This window comes from Theropithecus gelada, chromosome 3 (genome assembly GCF_003255815.1).
Source record: "Theropithecus gelada isolate Dixy chromosome 3, Tgel_1.0, whole genome shotgun sequence".
NCBI classification, from domain to species: Eukaryota; Metazoa; Chordata; class Mammalia; order Primates; family Cercopithecidae; genus Theropithecus; species Theropithecus gelada.
In genome coordinates, this window is record NC_037670.1 from 85,324,039 (window position 1) to 85,326,534 (window position 2,496).

A 2,496-nucleotide genomic window follows, 5' to 3' on the forward strand; every position below is an offset into this window, starting at 1 on the left:
AGCCGAGATCGCGCCACTGCACTCCAGCCTGGGCGGCAGAGTGAGACTCCGTCTCATAAATAAATAAATAAATAAATAAATAAATAAATAAAGTTTATTTACTTATTATTTATTTTTGAGATGGAGTCTCGCTCTGTCACCCAGGCTGGAATGCAGTGGTGCATCTCGGCTCACTGCAGCCTCCGCCTTCCGGGTTCAGCAATTCTCCTGCCTCAGCCTCCTAAGTAGCTGGGACTACAGGCACATGCTGCCATGCCCAGCTAATTTTTGTAGTTTTAGTAGAGAGGGGGTTTCACCATGTTGGCCAGGATGGTCATGATCTCCTGACCTCGTGATCCACCGGCCTCGGCCTCCCAAAGTGCTGGGATTACAGGCGTGAGCCACTGCACCCAGCAATAGTCTGTTTTAAATAAATCCTAGTATTAGCATTGCTGGGTCAAAGAGCATGTGGATTTTAAATTTTGACTGGTAATGTTTTTGTCTACCTGAAAAGTGTCAGGGGGGATGAAGGTTAAAGAATAACTAAGAGGCATGTTGTTAAAATTGCACTAAAAAGTATGTTTTAAGCAACTTTATACTGTATTGAAAAAGTACAGAGCTGCTCACATATAAACTATTCTCTGAAAACTTCTAGTGCACAAAAACAATAGTAGCATTTATCAACCCCTTACTACCCACAGTAGCACTCTGCTTGCTACATACAATCTCATCTTATTGTTAGAACACTCCATGAGGTGCAATCATCATCCCTAACTTCTGAATGAGGGAAATAAAAGCACAGAGATGTTAAGTAACTCACCTAAGGCCACACAGCTAATATGTGGCAGGGCCAAGACTTGAACCCAGACTATGTGATTCCAGAGCCTCAAGCTCAACCACCATGCTGCCTGCCTTACAGTAATTCAGATGGAACACAGAAATCCTGATTTCTAGATGTATTCACATTAAGATTTTTTTTTTTTCCAGAAAACTACCATACCATTAGCATAAAGCCAGAAATAAGCCTCAATAACACAAAATTATCGCTGCTTATTCTGTGCCACTGGATCTTGAATGTAATAAATAGGTTGAGCCTATCTTTTCTAGATTCTGGGTTCTTTCATTTAGGGCTGTGCTCCAGGTTCATCCTCCACCCATCTGCACCCTGCCCTGTGTCTCTGGGGGCTGGCATCTAAGGACAGTGTCACTGGCTCTGGTTTGGTTTGGCCAATGGTAAGAAGTGGAAGGAGATGGAATGGCAGGAGTTGAGAAAGGTCAGGGTATTTATTTTACTGTTTCCCCCTCTTCTGGGCTGAAGTCTACAATAGCTAAGTCTTTATATCTGATTCTTGCTTCAGACCACTAACTCTCAGATACTGCTTATGTGATTTGCTCAAGGAGCAGCCTTTCCAACCTGAACCTTTGATTGCTTTGGGGGACTCTGTTTCCCCTACTATACTCTCCAAAATTCTAACTCTGCCGGCAGAAGTCACCTGTCTCTCTAGATGGAGTGTGTCTGCTTCCATCTTCTCAGGAACAGCCAATAGTTTTCTGCATGCTATGACAAGAGAAGGACTGTTTTTGGAAAGATTCTTTTGGTGGGGTCACTCCCTTCTTGTGATAGGGGATACTCCCACCTTCGCCTTCCCTTTGTGCAGATACGCAACGATCCTGTGCAAAGCTATTACCTGGCCCTCTAATAAAAGTTTCTTTGGGTGTTACTCTCTCTTTAATCACTTTATCACATATTATATTTCTTTTCTTTTCTTTTTTCTTGAGACAGGATCTCACTCTGTTACCAAGGCTGGAGTGCAGTGGTGCGATCAAGGCTCACTGCAGCCTTGACTCCTGCTAGGCTCAAGCAATCCTCCCAGCTCAGCCTCCCAAGTAGCTGGGACCACAGGCATGCACCACCATACCAGGCTAATTTCTGCATTTTTTGTAGAGACAGAGTCTCATCATGTTGCCCAAGCCGGTCTCGAACTCAAGCAATCTGCCTGCCTTGGCCTCCCAACGTGCTGGGATTACAGGCATGAGCCATGGCACCTGTCCTGCAGGTTACATTTTCAACGATAGATGCAGCAATATCTCCTATCCCAGGTGCTCTTCTACACTGTGACCTTGACGTTCCTCCCACTGAGAGGTGGGTTTTTTGCAGCTTCCCCCGACCCCCACCCCCGCCACCTTGGGTCTGAGTGAGCTTGTGATTGTTTCTACCAGTAAAGTACACTAGAAGGAATGGGCTGTGAAGAAAGGGCCATGGAGCTTTGGCCTAGTCTTTTAGAATTCTGCCTTTCCAAAGGCCCCCTATCAGGACCCTTCCTTTCAAAACTGAGCCTCCAGGCTGCGAGATGCCCACACTGTGTGGGATGCTGTGTACCACAGGTCCAGTGGAGCCAGCCGCCTACATATCAACTCAGGCACCAGACAATGAGTGAAGAACCCATGCGGGAAGGGGATCCTCCAGTTACCACTACATACCATACTACATACGGCCCCCAGCTTATGAGGGCTCAA